We start from the raw sequence: 22,450 nt of genomic DNA, 5'->3' as shown, positions 1-22,450 counted from the left end.
AAGTGCTGGGATTACAGGCTTGAGCCACCGCGCCCGGCCATGACAAACTCTTTGAGCTGAGTGGGACTGAAAAGTAACCTAACACATAACCTATCAGTAATTGTTTACCATGAAGATTTTCAGTGCTGGACACAAATTGCTGAGTTCCACTGCCCTCTTTCCCCTCCAAATCTAGCATAAAAGCAACTGGTGATCTCAGGGCAATTTCATACCTAATATGACTAAGAATAAAAGTCTGTGTTTCAGGAGCTCAGTTTGTCCAAACCTGAACCCATCAAATTATATCCACCTTTTCATTTCCTTGCACTGTGTCTGCTTAAATCTTGAGTCACACTTAATGCTTTTTTTTTTTTTTTTTTGGTCTTTCTTCTTTTTAATGTGAAATAGAATATACAATATACAATACAATATACAAATGAAAATGTATATTTAGAAGAACAATAATAAATGTCCAGGTGCCCATTGCTCAAACTGAGAAGTGGAACATTACTACATCCCAGGAGCCTTGTATACTCTCCTCATTCATATCTCTCTCCCCCACAGCCAGAATCAACCACTATCCTGAATTTTGTATAATTGTCACCTAACTTTTATAAATTTTACTGTCTGTGTATCCCTAACAGTTGCTTATTTATAGCCTTTATATAAATAGAATTTTACTGTATATGATTACTTTTGCTCATTATTATTTTTGGATTCATCCATGTTGATGTGTGACACGGTAGTTCATTTCCATGACATGAATATGCCACAACTTAATTATATATTCTGTTAATGTCATTTGGTTGTTTCCAGTTTTTGTTTTATTTTTCTTTTAAAAATGATACTTAGATAAACATTCCTTTAACATACTTAATCTTATGTTCTGGTACCTTTGTACCAGATATATATATAAGGTATATAAATTGTGGTACATTTATTTGACAAGCCTGATCTTGGAGCCTGTTAGATTTCTATTCCATTGTGGTATTATGCCTGTAAGCCTGTTCTGTAGAGTCTGGTACATGTTAGCCTCTTGATAGATATTTGTTGAAAGAAAGGACATTTGTTAACTGCTGGAGAGAGCCAGAACCAAAATACAGAAATAGCTGATAACAGACCACTTTACCTTTTTACTCATCCTGTCCAGGTACAATCATAGTCAACCTTTGTTTATGCTTATATTTCAGTTGAGGCACTAAAATATTTGTTTACTTAGTTGGTTTTCAATGAGCTTCCAGTACAGGATTTGTTTCTGTCACTTTTCCCAAAACTTCACTCCACTGCCTTCTAGTAAAGGTCACTGACATGTCCTCAAGGCACCTGCAGCATGAAAGTTTTATTTCTGAACAAAAGGGTGCCCAGAGAAGGAGACAAGGAGTCTTCTTTCAGTACAAGGTTGCTGGAGTCCTTAGAGGGTCAAAGGCTGTGTAATAACAGTTCCTTCTTGTCTGCTGGACAAAAGCTTCTTCGCCCTCAAGCACCCTGCGACTTAGTTCTGATAGAGTACAGAGTTTGGAAATGGCAGAGTGGTCACCCAAAACAAATCTCCCAATTCCACATTCAGTTTTATCCAGCTTTTCAAATAAGATGAACAAAATGTTCATGTCTATTGATTTGTGCGTGTTGAACCACCGTTGTATTCCTGGGATAAATCCCAATTAATTGTGGTATATTATCTTTTTGATATGTTGTTGGATTCAGTTTGCTAACATTTTGTTCAGGATTTTTGTATATATTTTCACTAGGAAGATTGGCCTGCAATTTTCTTTCTTTCTTTTTTTGTATTTTCTGCTTTTGGTATCAGGGTAATGCAGGCTTCATAAAATGAGTTAAGAAGAATTCCCTCCTCTTGAGTTTTTTTGAAATATTTTGAGAAGTATTGCTATTAACTTTTTTTTTTTTTTGTATGTATGATAGAATTTGACAAGAGAGCCATCCGGTCCTGGGCTTTTCTTTATTGAGACACTTTTAATTACTGATTTAGTCTTATTACTCATTATTGGTCTGTTCAAGTTTTCTATTTGTTCCTGGTGAAATCTTGTTAGGTTGTATGTGTTGCCAGTTATGGTGGCTCACGCCTGTAATCCCAGCACTTTGGGAGGCTGAGGCGGGCAGATCATTAGGTCAAGAGATCAAGACCATCCTGGCCAACATGGTGAAACCCTGTCTCCACTAAAAACACAAAAATTAGCTGGGCATGGTGGTGCATGCCTGTAGTCCCAACTACTCGAGGGGCTGAGGCAGGAGAATCGCTTGAACTCGGGAGGTGGAGGTTGCAGTGAGCCAAGATTTTGACACTGCACTCCAGCCTGGGCGCCAAGATTTCGACACTGCACTCCAGCCTGTCTCAAAAACAAACAAACAAAAATCTGTTTATGGTAAAACTCTCAACAAAGTACAGAAGAAACATACCTCAAAATAATAAAAGCCATATATGGCAAGCCCATAGCTATTATCACACTAAATGGGGAAAAACTGAAAGCCTTACCCCTAAGAACTGGAACAAGATAAAAATGACCACTGTCACCACTCCTATTCATTATAGTAATGGAAGTTCTAGCCAGAGCCATCAGGCAAGATAAAGAAATAAAAGGCATCCAAGTTGGAAAATAAGTCAAATTGTCCCTCTTTGCTGGTGTTGTGATCTTATATTTAGAAAAACCTAAAAGTCTGCCAAAAAGCTCTTAGATCTGATAAATAAATTCAGTAACATTGCAGTATACAAAATCAACATGCAAACATCAGTACCATTTCTATACACAAAGAACTAGCTGAGAAAGAAATTAAGAAGACATTCCTATTTACAATAGCTACAAAAAATGCCTAGGAATATATTTACCAAGGAGGTGAAAGATCTCTACAAGGGAAACTATAAAACACTGATGAAAGAAATTGAAGAGGACATAAACAAATAGAAAGACATTCCATGCTCACGAATTGGAAGAATATCAGTAAAATGATCATACTGCCCAAAGCAACCTACAGATTCAATGCAATCCCTACCAAGGACATACTTCATAGAGATAGAAAAAACAATCCAAAAATTCATAATGGGCTGGGCACGGTGGCTCATACCTGCAATCCTAGCACTTTGGGAAACTGAGGCAGGTGGATCACTTGAGCTTAGGAGTTCAAGACCAGCCTGGGCAACATGGCAAAACCCCATCTCTACAAAAATTACAAAAATTAGCTGGGTGTGGCGGCATGTGCATGTAGTCCCAGCTACTTAGGGGGCCAAGGCAGGAGGATCGCTTGAACCGCAGGAGATTAAGGCTGCAGTGAGCTAGTATTGCTCCACTGTGTTCCAGCCTGGGTGACAAAGATTTGATGGCTTAAAACAGCAAACATGTATTCTCTCACAGTTCTGGAGGCCAGAAGTTTGAAATCCAGGTGTTGGCAGGATTAGTTTCTTCTGAAGGCTCTGGGGAAAGTTCATTCCATGATACTTTCCTAGCTTCTGGTAGCTGTTGGTAGTTGTTGTTCCATTGGCTTGGAGATACATCACCGAAATCTTTGCCTTCATCTTCACATGGCATTCTTGTCTGTGTCTCTTCTCTGTGTTTATGTCACATCTCCCTCTCTTTTATTAAGACACCAGTCATTGGATTTAGGTCCCACCCTAAATCCAGGATGATCTCTTCTTGGGAACCTGAGCTCAATTACATATACAAAGACACCATTTCTAAATAAGTTCACATTCACAGGTACTGGTGGTCAGGTCTTAGACAAACCTTTCGGAGTACACACTTCAACCACCATAAGGTCCCCTGCATCATTTTGTATGTGGCTATCAAGTTTCCCCAGGACAATTTGTTGAAAAGACTGTTCTTTCCTCCATCGAATGTGCTCAGCACCCTTGCTGAAAATCTGTTGACCATAGACACATGGTTTTATTTCTGAATTTCATTTCTATTCTATTGATCTATGTCTGTCTTACACAAGTACCACACTGTCTTGATTACCATTACTTTATGTGATGTTTTGAAATGGGAAAGAATGAGTTCTACTTTGTTCTTTTCTTCCTTCTTTTTGTTTTTTAGAGACAGTTTCTTACCCTGTAACGCACACTGGAGTGCAGTGGCATAATCATGGCTCACTGCACCCTCAACCTTCTAGGCTAAAGCAATCCCCCTGCCTCAGCCTCCCAAGTAGCTGGGATGACAGGTGTGTACCACCATGCCCCACTAATTTTAATTTTTTTGTAGAGACAGGATCTTGCTGTGTTGCCCAGGCTGGTCTTGAACTTCTACTTGAACTTCTAGCCTCAAGCAATCCTCCAGCCTCAGCCTCCCAAAGTGCTGCGATTGATTACAGATATGAGCCACTGTGCCTGGCCCTTTCTTCTTTTTTTCAAGATTGTTTGCATAGTCTGTGTCCCTTTAATTTCTTTATAAATTTATAATCAGTTTGCAAATTACTATGAAGAAGTCATTTAGGAATCTGATAGGGATTGTGATGAATCTGTCAGTTTGGAAATATAATCATTGAGTTATATTAAATATAATCCATGAACTTTACCCCATTTATTTAGATTTTTAATTTCTTTCATCAATGTTTGATTTGCACTTCTTTTGGTAAATTTGCTTCTAAGTATTTTGTTCCTTTAAAGCTATTACAAATGGAATTGTTTTCTTAATTTCATTTCTGGATTTGTCATTGCAAGGATTTAGAAATATAATTTATTTTTGTATACTGGTGTTATATCCTTTATCCTTGCTGAACTTAGTAGTTCTAATAACTCTTTAGTGGATTCTTTAGGATTTTTTATATAAAAGATCATGTCATCTGTGAATGTAGTTTTACTTCTTTCTTTCTGATCTAAATATACTTTATTGTTTTTTCTTGTCTAATTATCTTAGCTATAATCTTCAGTAATGTTGAATAGACATGGTGGGAGTGGATATTCTTGTTTTACTGCTGATCTTAGGAGGAAAGCAACCAGTCTTTCACCATAAATATTGATATGGTTTGGATTTGTGTACCCACCCAAATCTCATGTCAAATTGTAATGCCTCGTGTTGGAGGAAGGATGTGGTACGAGGTGATTGGGTCATGGGGGTGGACTTCCCCCTTGCTGTTCTCATGATAGTGAGGTTTCATTGAGATTTCGTAGTGAGATTTGGTTTTTTAAACGTGTGTGCCACCTCCCCCTTCTCGCTTCTTCCTGCTCCAGCCATGTAAGATGTACTAGCTTCTCCTTCACCTTCCACCATGATTGTGTTTCCTGAGGCCTCCCCAGAAGCAGAAACCTGTGTAGCCTGCAGAACCTTGAGCCAATTAAACCTCTTTTCTTTATAAATTATCCAGTTTCATGTATTTCTTTGTAGCAATGCATAAATGGACTAATACAAGTATGATGTTAGCTGTAGGTTTTTTATAGATGCCCTTTATCCAGCTGAGAAAGTTCCTTTCAATTCCCAGTTTGCTGATTTCTTTCTCTCTCTCTCTCTCTCTCTCTCTCTCTCTCTCTCTCTCTCTCTCTCTCTCTCTCTCTTTCTTTCTTTCTTTCTTTCTTTGTAACATGGTCTCAACACATTGCCCAAGATGCCCTTGAACTTCTGGCCTCAAGCGATTCTCTTGCCTCAGCTTCCTTGAGTAGCTGGGACTATAGACACATGCCACTGTACCCACCTGTTGACTGTTTCTATTATGAAAGAGTATCAAATTTGGTCAAAACCTTTTTTCTGCATCTATTGAGATAATCATGGGGTTTTTTATTCTATTGATATTATATATTGCATTAATTGATTTTTTGGATGTTAAACCCACCTTGCATTCCTAGAGTAAATGTCACTTTGTCATGGTGTATAATTATTTTTGTAAGCTGCTGGGTTGTTTGCTAGTATTTTCTTGAAGATTTTTCACATCTATATTCATGAATAGTGATCTGTAGTTTTTTTGTGATTTTTTTTTTGTCTGGTTTTGGTACCAGCCTTATAGAACATTCGTTATAGAATATGTTGGGCAGTGTTCCTTTTTGGAAGAGTTTATGAAGAAATGGTTTAATATCAGTTATTCCTAGATTAGAGTTTGAGTAGCATGGTGACAAGCCTAGGATAATTTTTTTAGACTTTTATGGATGCTCTGGACTGAATGTTTGTGTCCTCAATCCCCCACCCAAATTCCTATGTTTAAACTTAATCCCCAGTGTGATGATATTTAGAGGTGGGGCCTTTTGGAGGTGATTAGGTTATGAATGCAGAGCTCCCGTGAATGGGATCACTGCCCTTATCAAAAAGACCCCAGGCAGTTCTCTTCACTTTCTGCCATGTGAAGTCACTTGGAGAAGACACAGGTTTATGAAACAGGAAAGGAGCCATCATCAGACATGAAATTAACCAACACCTTGCTCTTGGACTTGCCAGCCTCCAGAACTGTGAGAAATACATTTATGTTGTTTATAAGCCACCCAGTCTAAGGTATTCTGTTATAGCAGCCTGAGTGGACTAAGACAGTGGGGGTATGTGGTGTTATTTATTGGTTTTTGGCCATAGTTACTGGTTCCTAGCTCCTATATTCCCTCGTTACAGTCTTTTGTAATAATGGTGGGTGTGTTAGGCCTCAGCAGGCCTCAGGAATCAGAATCTCTCTTCTGGCCTCATTTTACCTGCCCCAAGGCAGGACTCTAATCTTCTGCCTTTCTGATTATGGGTCTTAAGACCCTCTCCAGAGAGGGTCCCACACTATACCCTGGGAGAAGGAATGCTGGTGTCATGAAGCTTCTGTAAAAACCCAGGAGAACTGGGTTCAGGGAGCTTCCAGGTAGCTGAACAAGTGGAGGTTTTAGGAGGGTGGTGTGTCCAGGAAGGGCATGGAAGCTCCATGCTCCTTCCCAGATACCTCACCCTACACGTATTTTCATCTGTATCCTTTGTAACATCCTTTATAATAAACTAGTAAACATAAATGAATCCCTGAATTCTGTGAGTTACTCCAGCAAATTAGTGAAGCCCAAAGCAGGTGGTGGGAACTCCTGTGATTGGTGTCTCATGTGGAGTAGTCTTGGGGACTAAGCCCCCAATCTGTGGGATATGATGCTATCTCCAGGTAGATAGTGTTGACGTTGAACTGGAGGATACCCAGTTGATTTCCACTGGTTGGAGTGTGGGGAGAAACCTCCACACCTTTGGTCACAGAAGTCTTCTGTGTTGATGATTGTTGTGTTGTGGTGGTGTGAGAGCAGAGGAAAAATGTGGTTTGAGAGAGGGTTTCCTAAAATAGGCTTACAAAAGCATAAATGTCACAGATGCTCTTTCCAGAAAATACGTGCATATACAAAGAAATATAAATATTAGTATAAAATCTTAGTGTAGGCTGGGCGCGGTGGCACAAGCCTGTAATCCCAGCACTTTAGGAGGCTGAGACGGGCGGATCACGAGGTCAGGAGATTGAAACCATCCTGGCTAACACGGTGAAACCCTGTTTCTACTAAAAAATACAAAAAACTAGCTGGGCAAGGTGGCGGGCGCCTGTAGTCCCAGCTACTCCGGAGGCTGAGGCAGGAGAATGGCGGGAACCCGGGGGGCGGAGCTTGCAGTGAGCTGAGATCTGGCCACTGCACTCCAGCCTGGGCGACAGAACGAGACTCTGTCTCGAAAAAAAAAAAAAAAATCTTAGTGTATACACAGGTCCTCTGAAGTCGTAGAAATCTAGATTTTAAAAAATCCTAACAAGAGATAAGTTTTGAGCAATCATTTCACCATTTCGGAATGCTATTCTACTTATCTGATTATAAACTGATCAGGGAAAAGCTGTACTTCATAACTGACTATCAAGGGAATAAGTTGAAAGATGTAATTAATTAGTCACTCATTCGTGCAACCAAACCCAAGTGTCTATGATGTACCAGATGCAGTTTTAGTCTCAGATTACGGCTCTAGGAATTGACTTTTTTCATTCTTTTTCCACTCTATCTTCCGGTGTCCCAGCACCTGAACCCTCTTTCCATGTTAGGAGAATTTCATACTTAAAGAGTATGATTTCATACTTAAAGAATTTCATACTTAAAGAGTCATCGTAGGAGGCAGACACCAACTCCTTCCACAAAAGAGAAAAACTCACTTTTCCAAACATTCTGACAGCTGGATATGGGATGAGGCTTAGGTTTCACCAACAGATAACCATTTGCTGGATTCTGACTCGGCCTGGTGACACAAGCTGGTACTGTGCACACATTTTAGTAAGTGTGGTGTGAGTGGCAGCAGCGATGTCCAATTGCCAGGAGCAGTTGTGACAGCAGTTCTATCTGCAAGGTCCAGTGTCTAGCTTTAGAGTTCCATCTCTGCCCAGCATCAGGGGCAGTGATTCCTATGTGAGACTCCGCCTAGGATGGGATTATAGATTCAGATCCTAGCTATGTAGCTTTAAGCCTATTCTCACAGGCCTTCCCAAAATAAAACGCCAACCTAATGAAGATAGATAGATAGATAGATAGATAGATAGATAGATAGATAGATAGATAGATAGATAAAGTCCTTTATGTTTAAATTAGAAAATATTGCATTTAAATGTGAACTTAAGACCCTTTCCCACCCTAGACACTAGTTGATCGCTGACCTCAGTGGTTCCCACTCTGGCTGATCACCAGGATTCCTTGTAGGTTTGTTACAAAATACTCAGGCCTTTCCCCATTGCCACCATCTCAGAAGTGGAACATGGAGCTCAGGAATGACAAGCTGCAGGTGAGGCTGACGCACAGCCACGTGGGAATCCTGGTCTACATTCTTGCTACCAAAAGTGTGATCCGAAGACCATCAGTGTCTGCTCCAACTTTTTTATAAACACAGAATCTCATTCTCAACTCCTGACCACCTGAATCTTAGAAAGTTGTCCAGGTAATTCCTATGCACACTAAAATTTGAGATTCTCAGATTTACTTACTTTCTAGATGTGGGGTTAGAACTGTGCAGTCTGCTGTCAGAGTGTGTTCTGATGAAATCCCTTAGCACTGAAGGTCCAGGGTTCAGTCCATGTCCTTTTTCTCTTCTATAGCCATCACTCCCTTGGTGACTCATGCATGCTCTATGCTTTAAATATCATTAATATGGCATTAGCTCCTAAATCTATTTTCCCAGCCCAGACATTTCTCCTAAATTCCCAACTTGCGTCACTTGAATGCCTGACATCTGAGATTCAACATTTCCTAAATTGAATGCCTGTGGTGCCCCCTCCTCAGATATGCCCCTTTCAGAATTTTCCCCATCTCTGCTGACAATAACTTCATTTTTCTACTTGCACAGTCTGAAATTTTGGGGTTCCTCTTTGACTCCTCTGTTTCATACCCCAGACTTAATCTATTAGGAAGTGCTGTGAAGTCCATATTGAGAATATGTCCGGAATCCAATCACTTCCCACTCTTTTCTCTGCTCACACCCCAGGCAAAGCAACCAGCATCTCTAGTCTGAAATACTGCACTAGTTTCCTACAGTTTTCCCACTTTCTCACTCACCCCTCATCTCTCAATTCTGTTCTCAGCATAGCAGCCAAGGTGATCCTTTTAAAAGATGTACCAGTCTCTACTCTGCTGACAGCTGTTTTGTATCTCCCCCATCTCACTCAGAGCAAAGTCAAAACTCTTCCAGTATCCTCGAGCCTACATGATCTCCCCAAATCTCTGACCTTATCTCAATGACTCTGCTGCAGCTATCTTAGCCCCCTTTACTCTTCCCACAACACAGATGTGCTCCTGTTCTGGTGCCTTTGCACTGGGGGTTCCCCTGCCTGGAAAGAACCTGCCCCAGATATCCTCATAGATAATTCATCTTTTCTCTAAGGTCACATTCCCAATGAGACACACGCAGACCACTCTAGTAAAACAGCCATCTTCCCTGTCCCCACACACCCACAATCCAGATCACCTGCCCCACAGCCGTCAGTACCTTTTGCCAGAAACACTTTCCTTAGTTACTCTGCTTATAGTTCATAGTCTGTGTTTTCCCACTGAAACAAGGCCAGCAATTTTTGCCTGATTTTCGTTTCCAGATGTAAAACTAGCGTTTCATATAGCCAGCACTCAACAAATATTGGCTAAATGAATGACCAGTGTACAGCACCTCCCTATTCTAGAAACAGTATCTTTATTAATGTAGCTGCAGACCACATGTTGTTTTGTGGCAGCTACAGTGAAACAACCGCTCATGTTGACATCAGTGCCGCCTGTACTTTTCTCACAAGTGCTGTTCTCGCCTCCCTCCCACACCAACCCTCATATACCATAGCACACAATTATAGTTCCCTTTTCTGGGAAAAAAAAAGTGATCCTAGGCTTATGGACCCTATTTTCCAACCAACTGTAAATTAGAGTCTAGACATCCATGAGTTTGGATTTGAACCAGCACTAGGATTATTACAGCCAAAGGCAGGGAAAGGGGGTGGGTGAGCCAAAAATAAATTCCTGTTAGAAACCTAACAGGAGTTTATCTAAGGTGAGAAACCGAGATCTGGTCTCTAATTCCAGAATTTGATTTCCTGAAAAAGATTGGGGAAAAGATGGAAAGAACAATCCAGGAAACAGCTTTGGAAGGACAAGAGCTGGATGGGTCTAAAAATTGGTCTCTTGATACCACAGAGACTCCTGTGTGCAGGGGCTACCCCAGGCCTTGTGAGGACAATGACAGAAAAAGTAACTCCTACTGCTGTGACAGAGGAGATTGGAGACTTGGAGACCAGGACTCAGATACAAGAACAAGAACAGGCATAGACTTCTGTCAAAACAAAACAATGAAAAAGATGGGGACTGAGGGCCAGACCCAAGCCTGAGCCTAGGCTGACCTGACTTAGGTCACGCAAAGCCCTTGCCACAGTCCTAGGGACAGGATAAGGCCTGGCCCCTCTCCTCCTATACCAAATGCTCTTTGTTACACATTCTCCCTTAATCCAGAGCTAGGAGTTATGTCATCGTTTCTCAAACATTTTGGTTTCAGGATCTCTGCATGCTCTTAGGAATTAATGAGGACTTCAAAGGTAATTTTATGTGAGTTACATATGTTAATATTTACCATACTAGAAACTAAAATCATTTAAATTATTTTATTCATTTAGAATATTAATAATGCATTGCAAGTTAGAAATATTTTTATGCAAAGTCAGTATTTCCCAAAATAAACAGTACAGTGAGAAGAGTGCATCTTTTTACATTTTGTATGTTTGTGAATCTTATGTATCTCATTAGAAGATTAATGAATTTTCATTTCCTTTTCTTCATTTAATCTGTTATTTTGGTTGAAGTGTATGAAAAAAAAATCCATCCTCACACAATCATATTTTTGTTACTATTCTTGTTCTGGATTTTGTGGGGGGTTTTGTTTGTTTGTTTGTTTGTTTTGGAGACGTGGTCTCATGCTGTCACCCAGGCTTGAGTGTAGTGGTGTGATCATAGCGCACTGCAGCCTCGAATTCCTGGACTCAAGTGATCCTCCCAATTCAGCCTCATGAGCAGCTGTGACCACAGGCATGAAACACCATCACAGCTAATTTTGTTTATTTTTTGTAGAGATGTGGGTCTCATTCTGTTGCCCAGGCTGGTCTCGAACTCCGGGGGAGAACTCCTAGGCTCAAGTGATTCTCCTGCCTTGGCCTCCCAAAATGCTGGGGTTATAGGTGTGAGTCACCTCGCTAGGCCAGGAATGTTTTTAATACCATTTTTAGAAAATTGTGGATATTCATCCTTGATACTACACTAAAATGATAGAAGTGTTAGCTTCTTAAGGGTTATTTGTAATGTGGAACATGAAACTATCAATAACTGTTTCACATGCTGTTACATTAAAACACATAGGTCTGTCTTCCACATTGAATGCATCTTGTATAAAACATGACTTTAAAGAAAAGAAATACAATTTCACCACGTTATGTCTTCCAGTGTTGACACATTTAACTACAAGTTATCAAAAAAATCAATTTTTTAATATTACCACAGATATCACCAGAAAATGTTGTTAAGTATTGGGAAGCCGTCAGGCTTACAATAGTGAGTACAAGTTCTCCAGGATTCTAATTTTTCTCTTGAAAGCTTGCCTTTTATCATTGGGAATAATACTGTCAGTGGATTATGGGGAGGGGACAGGCTCATGTTCATTTTTGAGAAAGTGTCAGCCAATTATTGAAGTCTAAATGATAATCATTTCTGTCATTCATTCTTTCAAGTAAAAAGGATATTCCATAAAAAATAGACTAGTACAACTCAAAATGATTTTGTGGACATGAACATTTTAATTTGTTTTTGTTTTAAGACAGGGTCTCACTCTGTTACCCAGGCTGGAGTGCAGTGGCGCGATTTTGGCTTACTGAAACCTCCACCTCCCGGGTTCAAGTGAGTCTCATGACTCAGCTTCCCTAGTAGCTGGGGCTAAAGGTGTGCACCACCATGCCTGGCTAATTTTGTATTTTTAGTAGAGATGGGGTTTCACTATGTTGGCCAGGCTGGTCTTGAACTCCTGACTTCAAATGATCCACCTGCCTAGGCCTCCCACAGTGCTAGAATTAATTGCAGGTGTGAGCCACTGCACCTGGTCTCAAACATCCTAATTTGGAATGTGGTAGAAGTACCTTATGTGTACTTACCACTTAACCATTTAATTTAATTTCTCTCCAATCAAAATATGAAACCAGTATGATCTCACTTCTATTAACTTTTGAAGGTTTACAGCAGTTAAAGTATTTTTGCTTCTTTGTATAAAGGTTAAAAAAAATCATTTTAAAAATAAAATACAAGAGCAGCCAATTTCACCATTGAGTAAAAGTAAAAACTGGGATTCTTTTTAAAATTAGTCCAAAGTGGCATTTAGGAATTTAGTTGTAGGCTGCTGCGCTGACACCATCACAAACCAAAGTGTAGGGCTGGGTCTGGTTTTGTTTCGGTTTTCTTTTCAATATCCAGTGCTCATGGATTAAGTTCTGGAAATGTTCCATTTGTAAGGCAGGGATCTGTTTGGATTCCACCATGAGTATGCTCCTTGGGTTGGATGCTGGAGAGTGAGGCACGTTTTGCCGGACCCATGTCGACTACTTCATAGTCATCAAGGTAAAAAACTTCATCGTCTCCTTCTTGGTATTCCATTCTTTGGAAATCTACTTGGTACCGCAAGAGACCTCCAATTCCACCAAATCCTTTCACAAACTGAGACCCTTCTTGTGATTTATATGTGACAATTTCCAAAGTAACTCCAACCTTTTTATAGTTGTTAGCAAACCATTCCAACGGGGGGCATGCTCTCAATAAGCTCATGTTCCCGTCCGGTCTCTTTGTGAAATGAGATTTATCCTTTTCTTGCTCTGGAGTTAGACAGAGAATTTTCTCCTCTTCTGTGCCTTGGCAATGAAGAACATATCCCATTATATTCAGATTTTCATAGGCTATTAAAATTTCTGCAGCTCCCATTTCCAAAGCCTTTAGTGTATCTTCAACGCCAAAACAGTACCTGCCTGTGTTCTGGCTGATTTCATCAATTTATCATCCTATTAATTTCTTCTTTTGAATAAATTTCACTTTGGAGAGGAATTTGGTAGATAACTCAACAGCTTGGTTGAATCAATTTTCACCACTATAGGATATATCAACCTTTTTTTTTTTTTTTTTTTTTTTTTTTGAGACGGAGTCTCGCTCTGTCGCCCAGGCTGGAGTGCAGTGGTGCCATCTCGGTTCACTGCAAGCTCCGCTTCCCGGGTTCACGCCAGTCTCCTGCCTCAGCCTCCCAAGTAGTTGGGACTATGGGCGTCCGCCACCGTGCCTGGCTAATTTCGTTTTTGTATTTTTTTTTTTTATTATTATACTCTAAGTTCTAGGGTACATGTGCACAATGTGCAGGTTTGTTACATATGTATACTTGTGCCATGTTGGTGTGCTGCACCCATCAACTCGTCAGCACCCATCAACTCGTCATTTGCATCAGGTATAACTCCCAATGCCATCCCCCCTCCCCACTCCCCATAATAGGCCCCGGTGTGTGATGTTCCCCTTCCTGAGTCCAAGTGATCTCATTGTTCAATTCCCACCTATGACTGAGAACATGCAGTGTTTGGTTTTCTATTCTTGCGATAGTTTGCTGAGAATGATGGTTTCCAGCTGCATCCATGTCCCTACAAAGGACACAAACTCATCCTTTTTTATGGTTGCATAGTATTCCATGGTGTATATGTGCCACATTTTCTTAATCCAGTCTGTCACTGATGGACATTTGGGTTGATTCCAAGTCTTTGCTATTGTGAATAGTGCCGCAATAAACATACATGTGCATGTGTCTTTATAGCAGCATGATTTATTATCCTTTGGGTATATACCCAGTAATGGGATGGCTGGGTCAAATGGTATTTCTAGTTCTAGATCCTTGAGGAATTGCCATACTGTTTTCCACAATGGTTGAACTAGTTTGCAATCCCACCAACAGTGTAAAAGTGTTCCTATTTCTCCACATCCTCTCCAGCACCTGTTGTTTCCTGACTTTTTAATGATTACCACTCTAACTGGTGTGAGATGGTATCTCTTGCATTTCTCTGATGGCCAGTGATGACAAGCATTTTTTCATGTGTCTGTTGGCTGTATGCGTGTCTTCTTTTGAGAAATATCTGTTCATATCCTTTGCCCACTTTTTGATGGGGTTGTTTGTTTTTTTCTTGTAAATTTGTTTGAGTTCTTTGTAGGTTCTGGATATTAGTCCTTTGTCAGATGAGTAGATTGCAAAAAATTTCTCCCATTCTGTAGGTTGCCTGTTCACTCTGATGGTAGTTTCTTTTGCTGTGCAGAAGCTCTTTAGTTTAATTAAATCCAATTTGTCGATTTTGGCTTTTGTTGCCATTGCTTTTGGTGTTTTAGACATGAAGTCCTTGCCCATGCCTATGTCCTGAATGGTATTACCTAGGTTTTCTTCTAGGGTTTTTATGGTATCAGGTCTAACATTTAAGTCTCTAATCCATCTTGAATTAATTTTCATATAAGGAGTAAGGAAAGGATCCAGTTTTAGCTTTCTACTTAAAGGCTAGCCAATCTTCCCAGCATCATTTATTAAATAGGGAATCCCTTCCCCATTTGTTGTTTTTCTCAGGTTTGTCAAAGATCAGATGGCTATAGATGTGTGGTATTATTTCTGAGGACTCTGTTCTGTTCCATTGGTCTATATCTCTGTTTTGGTGCCAGTACCATGCTGTTTTGGTTACTGTAGCCTTGTAGTATAGTTTGAAGTCAGGTAGTGTGATCCCTCCAGTTTTGTTCTTTTGACTTAGGATTGTCTTGGCAATGGGGGCTTTTTTTGGTTCCATATGAACTTTAAAGCAATTTTTTCCAATTCTGTGAAGAAAGTCATTGGTAGCTTGATGGGGATGGCATTGAATCTATAAATTACCTTGGGCAGTATGGCCATTTTCATGATATTGATTCTTCCTATCCATGAGCATGGTATGTTCTTCCATTTGTTTGTGTCCTCTTTTATTTCACTGAGCAGTGGTTTGTACTTCTCCTTGAAGAGGTCCTTTACAACACTTGTAAGTTGGATTCCTTGGTATTTTATTCTCTTTGAAGCTATTGTGAATGGAAGTTCATTCATGATTTGGCTCTCTGTTTGTCTGTTACTGGTATATAAGAATGCTTGTGATTTTTGCACATTAATTTTGTATCCTGAGACTTTGCTGAAGTTGCTTATCAGCTTAAGGAGATTTTGGGCTGAGACAGTGGGGTTTTCTAAATATACAATCATGTCATCTGCAAACAGGGACAATTTGACTTCTTCTTTTCCTAACTGAATATGCTTTGTTACTTTCTCTTGCCTGATTGCCCTAGCCAGAACTTCCAAAACTATGTTGAATAGGAGTGGTGAGAGAGGGCATCCCTGTCTTGTGCCAGTTTTCAAAGGGAATGCTTCCAGTTTTTGCCCATTCAGTATGATATTGGCTGTGGGTTTGTCATAAATAGCTGTTATTATTTTGAGATACGTTCCATCAATACCGAATTTATTGAGAGTTTTTAGCATGAAGGGCTGTTGAATTTTGTCAATGGCCTTTTCTGTATCTATTGAGATAATCATGTGGTTTTTGTCTTTCGTTCTGTTTATATGCTGGATTACGTTTATTGATTTGCGTATGTTGAACCAACCTTGCATCCCAGGGATGAAGCCCACTTGATCATGGTGGATAAGCTTTTTGATGTGCTGCTGGATTCGGTTTGCCAGTATTTTACTGAGGATTTTTGTATTGATGTTCATCAGGGATATTGGTCTAAAATTCTCTTTTGCTGTGTCTGTGCCAGGCTTTGGTATCAGGATGATGTTGGCCTCATAAAATGAGTTAGGGAGGATTCCCTCTTTTTCTATTGATTGGAATAGTTTCAGAAGGAATGGTACCAGCTCCTCCTTGTACCTCTGGTAGAATTCAGCTGTGAATCCATCTGGTCCTGGACTTTTTTTGGTTGGTAGGCTATTAATTATTGCCTCAATTTCAGAGCCTGCTATTGGTCTATTCAGGGATTCAACTTCTTCCTGGTTTAGTCTTGGAAGAGTGTAAGTGTCCAGGAAATTATCCATTTCTTCCAGATTTTCTAGTTTATTTGAAGAGGTGTTTATAGTATTCTCTGATGGTAGTTTATATTTCTGTGGGGTCGGTGGTGATATCCTCTTTATCATTTTTTATTGCATCTATTTGATTCTTCTCTCTTTTCTTTATTAGTCTTGCTAGCAGTCTATCAATTTTGTTGATCTTTTCAAAAAACCAACTCCTGGATTCATTGATTTTTTGGAGGGTTTTTTGTGTCTCTCCTTCAGTTCTGCTCTGATCTTAGTTATTTCCTGCCTTCTGCTAGCTTTTGAATGTGTTTGCTCTTGCTTCTCTAGTTCTTTCAATTGTGATGTTAGAATGTCAATTTTAGATCTTTCCAGCTTTCTCTTGTGGGCATTTAGTGCTATAAATTTCCCTCTACACACTGCTTTAAATGTGTCCCAGAGATTCTGGTATGTTGGATCTTTGTTCTCATTGGTTTCAAAGAACATCTTTATTTCTGCCTTCATTTTATTATGGACCCAGTAGTCATTCAGGAGCAGGTTGTTCAGTTTCCATGTAGTTGAGTGGTTTTGATTGAGTTTCTTAGTCCTGAGTTCTAGTTTGATTGCACTGTGGTCTGAGAGACAGTTTGTTATAATTTCTGTTCTTGTACATTTGCTGAGGAGTGCTTTACTTCCAATTATGTGTTCAATTTTGGAATAAGTGTGATGTGGTGCTGAGAAGAATGTATATTCTGTTGATTTGGGGTGGAGAGTTCTGTAGATGTCTATTAGGTACACTTGGTGCAGAGTTGAGTTCAATTCCTGGATATCCTTGTTAACTTTCTGTCTTGTTGATCTGTCTAATGTTGACAGTGGGGTGTTGAAGTCTCCCATTATTATTGTATGGGAGTCTAAGTCTCTCCGTAAGTCTCTAAGGACTTGCTTTATGAATCTGGGTGCTCCTGTATTGGGTGCATATATATTTAGGATAGTTAGCTGTTCCTGTTGAATTGATCCCTTTACCATTATGTAATGGCCTTCTTTGTCTCTTTTGACCTTTGATGGTTTAAAGTCTGTTTTATCAGAGACTAGGATTGCAACCCCTGCTTTTTGTTTGTTCTCCATTTGCTTAGTAGATCTTCCTCCATCCCTTTATTTTGAGCCTATGTGTGTCTCTGCATGTGAGATGGGTCTCCTGAATACAGCAAACTGATGGATCTTGACTCTTTATCCAATTTGCCAGTCTGTGTCTTTTAATTGGAGCATTTAGTCCATTTACATTTAAGGTTAATATTGTTATGTGTGAACTTGATCCCGCCATTGTGATACTAGCTGGTTATTTTGCTCGTTAGTTGATGCAGTTTCTTCCTAGCATCGACAGTCTTTACATTTTGGCATGTTTTTGCAATGGCTGGTACCGGTTGTTCCTTTCCATGTTTAGTGCTTCCTTCAGGGTCTCTTGTAGGGCAGGCCTGGTGGTGACAAAATCTCTAAGTATTTGCTTATCTGTAAAGGATTTTATTTCTCCTTCACTTATGAAACTTAGTTTGGCTGGATATGAAATTCTGGGTTGAAAATTCTTTTCTTTAAGAATGTTGAATATTGGCCCCCACTCTCTTCTGGCTTGTAGTTTCTGCTGAGAGATCTGCTGTTAGTCTGATGGGCTTCCCTTTGTGGGTAACCCGACGTTTCTCTCTGGCTTCCCTTAACATTTTTTCTTTCATTTCAACTTTGGTGAATCTGACAATTATGTGTCTTGGAGTTGCTCTTCTTGAGGAGTATCTTTGTGGCATTCTCTGTATTTCCTGAATTTGAATGTTGGCCTGCCTTACTAGGTTGGGGAAGTTTTCCTGGATGATATCGTGAAGAGTGTTTTCCAACTTGGTTCCATTTTCTCCCTCACTTTCAGGCACCCCAATCAGATGTAGATTTGGTCTTTTCACATAACCCCATACTTCTTGAAGGCTTTGTTCATTTCTTTTTCCTCTTTTTTCTTTAGACTTCTCTTCTCGCTTCATTTCATTCATTTGATCCTCAGTTGCTGATACTCTTTCTTCCAGTTGATCGAGTCGGTTACTGAAGCTTGTGCATTTGTCACGTATTTCTCGTGTCATCGTTTTTATCTCTGTCAGTTCATTTATGGCTTTCTCTGCATTGATTATTCTAGTTATCCATTCTTCCATTCTTTTTTCAAGACTTTTAGTTTCTTTGCACTGGGTACGGAATTCCTCCTTTAGCTCTGAGAAGTTTGATGGACTGAAGCCTTCTTCTCTCAACTCGTCAAAGTCATTCTCCATCCAGCTTTGATCCGTTGCTGGCAATGAGCTGTGTTCCTTTGGAGGGGGAGATGCGCTCTTATTTTTTGAATTTCCAGCTTTTCTACCCTGCTTTCCCCCATCTTTGTGGTTTTATCTGCCTTTGGTCTTTGATGATGGTGACGTACTGATGGGTTTTGGTGTGGGTGTCCTTTCTGTTTGTTAGTTTTCCTTCTAACAGTCAGAACCCTCAGCTGTAGGTCTGTTGGAGATTGCTTGAGGTCCACTCCAGACTTTGCCTAGGTATCAGCAGAGGAGGCTGCAGAAGATAAAATATTGCTGAACAGCGAGTGTTCCTGTCTGATTCTTGCTCTGGAAGCTTTGTCTCAGGGGAGTACCCCGCTGTGTGAGGTGCGGGGTGTTGTTCTGCACCTAGTGGGGGATGTCTCCCAGTTAGGCTACTCAGGGGTCAAGGACCCACTTGAGCAGGCAGTCTGTCCATTCTCAGATCTCAACCTCCATGCTGGGAGATCCACTGCTCTCTTCAAAGCTGTCAGACAGGGTCATTTGCATCTGCCGAGGTTTCTGCTGCTTTTTGTTTAGCTGTGCACTCTCCCCAGAGGTGGAGTCTACAGAGACAGGCAGGCCTCCTTGAGCTGCTGTGGGCTCCACCCAGTTCGAGCTTCCTGGGGGCTTTGTTTACCTACTTAAGTCTCAGCAATGGCGGGCGCCCCTCCCCCAGCCTCACTGCTGCCTTGCAGTTAGATCGCAGACTGCTGTGCTAGCAATGAGGGAGGCTCCATCGGTGTGGGACCCTCCCGGCCAGGTGTGGGATGTCATCTCCTGGTGTACTGTTTGCTAAGACCCTTGATAAAGCGCAGTATTAGGGTGGGAGTTACCCGATTTTCCAGGTGTTGTGTGTCTCAGTTCCCCTGGCTTGGAAAAGGGATTCCCTTCCCCCTTGCACTTCCCAGGTGAGGCAGTGCCTCACCCTGCTTCAGCTCTCGCTGGTTGGGCTGCACCAGCTGACCAGCACCAATTGTCTGGCACTCCCCAGTGAGACGAACCTGGTACCTCAGTTGAAAATGCAGAAATCACCCATCTTCTGTGTCGCTCACACTGGGAGCTGGAGACTGGAGCTGTTCCTATTCGGCCATCTTGCTCTGGGTCCTCTGTTTTTGTATTTTTAGTATAGACAGGGTTTCACCGTGTTAGCCAGGGTGGTCTCGATCTCCTGACCTCATGATCCGCCTGCCTCAGCCTCCCAAAGTGCTGGGATTACAGTCGGGAGCCACCGCGCCCGGCCTATCAACTAATTTTAAAACTTTCGATTGTAACCTCTGATCAAACATATCATATTGATTTAGTTCAGTTTTAAAGTCAGCGGATCCAGCTAAAACTAGACCAGCCATCTTCCCTTCGTCCCCAGAAATAAACAGCTGCACAGCATTCTCTGCTACTTTCTGAACATTGTTAGGTCGCTTTTCCATTCTTAAACGGGCAAAACACAAGGCTGACTGACCTCCTCTACTGTGTTTCTTTGGGAGATCCACTGTGAATTTTTGCAGGACTTCTTTTGTGTTTCCTTGGAGTGTGCCAAAAAGTGCACCACTACCATCTATTACAATGAATCCAAACTTGCTATCATCTGAAAGTAGTGCCGTAAGAACCTCTGTATGGAATTTGTTGTCACACAAATAGTATGACGTATTAATTGGTTTGAAAGGTTCAAAATCAACGTTAACTTTCTTTTCCTTTCCTCCTTCTGTTACTATTGTTCCACAGTAAACAACCAGACCATTTGGAGGTACTTTGTTATAAAGTCTGAGTCTTTGTTGTACAAATGTAATGGCTCCCAGGACTGAAGGGCAGTTTAATTGTGACTTAATGTTAGATGCAGATCCGAACTCATCTGCTAACATTTTTGACACTCGTGAAATCTGATCTTTAGGAGGAATGATCAATGATATCATGCTGGTGCCATTGCCGCGGGCCACCTCCAGGCTTTTACTGAACTTCTTCATCTTCCAGATCTCCACGTTCCTGTCGGAAGCACTGGGGTCGTCCATCATCTTCTTGCCTCCTCCTCCCTGAGGGCCTAGTCCTGGGTGGCAGCGGCTGCTCTTCCCAGGTGGTGGCTCTGCTCTGCAGCGGCAGCCCAGGAAATGGATTTTTTTTTTTGTTAGGATTTTATTTTTATTTATTTAGTTGAGTTTTGTTTGTGTTTAATGGGAAATATTACAGCATGTTTGTATGCAGAAATGAATGAGCCAGTAGAGAGGGGAGACTGAACTAGGGGAGACGGATGGATCTTGTAGCCTTAGACAGGAGCTGAGGACCATCCGTCATCACTGGTGGGAAAACCCAGGAGACAGGAGGAGACAGGGTTGTCATGGGATGATGATGCTCTTCTCACTCGAGTCCTTTTTTTTTTCTGAGTGAAAAAAGAAATAACCTCATTGTCTAAGAGTGAGGAGTGGGACAGGATTGGAGGGGTGTGAGGAGGGAAATAAAGTGAGAAGTAGCCCCCTCAGGAGGTACGAGAGTGACCTGACATCTGGAAAGTGAGGGCTGGAGTCACTGAGGTCTGTGCTCATTCACAGAGAAAGAGAAGCACTGAGGCAGCAGCAGGAGGAGGATACAAAACAGACTAAAAGGAAATGCAACAATGTATCTCTGGTGTAAGGTTTACAGGTTATTTTTAATTTGTCATTTATCTTTGACAGCATTTTATAATGTTTCCACAGTGAATATATGTTATATATTATACCTTGTATATATACATATTATAATGTATCAGAAATAAAGAGCTTTGTTTGAAGTTTTAAAAGGGAAGGCAGATAGATGGGTACAAAGTGAGGAAAATGGGGCAAAGAGCTGGACGTGCAGGGCCCCCGTGTCTCGGCTCTGGGCAATGATCTTACAGAGCCCTTTCTCCATTTCGGACGCCACTGGTCTCTATGAGGCCAAACAGCATCTTTCCCTTCTTTGTGGGGTGTGGACATTTATTACCATCTTCTCAGCATTTTGATGCTTTAAGAAAATGAGTTTTGCATTTTAAATGGCACTTTCAGCTTTTTCAGTGGGAGGATTCATTCATATCATCTAACCACCTTTTCCAGAAATGGAAATTTCAAGGCGAAATAGTTCAGTTAGAATACCATTGGTCCTAGAATAGGGGATCAGAATCTGAGTCTTAACACATGATCTGGACACAATCTGTCAAGGGTTTCACAAGTGTAAGGAATTTTTATGTAATTTATTTTTGAGAATATTATTATTATTATTATTATTATTATTATTATTATTATTTGAGACAGAGTCTCGTTCTGTCACCCAGGCTGGAGTGCAGTGGCGCGATCTTGGCTCACTGCAGCCTCCGCCTCCTGGGTTCAGGAAATTCTCCTGCCTCAGCCTCCCAAGTAGCTGGGACTGCAGGTGCACGCTGCCATGCCCAACTAATTATTGTATTTTTAGCAGAGGCGGGTTTCACCAAGTTGGCCAGGATGGTTTTGATCTCCTGACCTCATGATCTGCCTGCCTCAGCCTCCCAAAGTGCTGGGATTACAGGCATGAGCCACCGCACTCGGCTGAGAATATTATTAATGCACACACAAGAAAATTCAAAAGATAGTATAAAATATGCAAAGATAAGTTATTCCCATTGCTCCCCTACCCCCACCACTATTGCTTGTCACTCAGATCATCTACCCAGAAATCTTCACAGTTAAAAATTTCTCATTTCTTTTC

The 22,450-nt window shown here is 40.9% G+C and overlaps 1 protein-coding gene and 1 pseudogene across 2 annotated transcripts in view; both read right to left on the bottom strand.

Annotated features, from left to right (window-relative positions):
• The window catches only part of LOC104668434 (HLA class I histocompatibility antigen, A-30 alpha chain), a 329,434-nt gene that overhangs the window by 220,605 nt on the left and 86,379 nt on the right, over positions 1-22,450 (bottom strand). The window lies entirely within an intron of this gene.
• LOC104666221 lies at positions 12,863-20,862 on the bottom strand (annotated as a pseudogene).

Source organism: Rhinopithecus roxellana, chromosome 4, assembly GCF_007565055.1.
Source record: "Rhinopithecus roxellana isolate Shanxi Qingling chromosome 4, ASM756505v1, whole genome shotgun sequence".
NCBI classification, from domain to species: domain Eukaryota; kingdom Metazoa; phylum Chordata; class Mammalia; order Primates; family Cercopithecidae; genus Rhinopithecus; species Rhinopithecus roxellana.
This window is presented reverse-complemented; position numbering and strand designations above follow the sequence as displayed.